Raw genomic sequence first — 242 nt, forward strand, 5'->3', positions numbered from 1 at the left:
TTGCAGATTAAAATAAAGCAAATCTATGATATACATATTTTTTTTTTAGCCAGCTACCACTTGGCCTAAATTGTGCAGCTGTTTCTTACTTGATCAAAAAGGGAAGTGGTTAATGCATCACTTAACTTATTGAGATGCAGACAAAAACACAAAGGCAACACACTCAGAGCAGGACAGAGACAGTAAGAGTGTGTAACAGAACAGGAGCTTTAATATCTTTCTGAAGTGGAGTTGGTGTGGAG

The sequence above is a fragment of the Clarias gariepinus genome, chromosome 6 (genome assembly GCF_024256425.1).
Source record: "Clarias gariepinus isolate MV-2021 ecotype Netherlands chromosome 6, CGAR_prim_01v2, whole genome shotgun sequence".
In the NCBI taxonomy this organism is placed as follows: Eukaryota; Metazoa; Chordata; class Actinopteri; order Siluriformes; family Clariidae; genus Clarias; species Clarias gariepinus.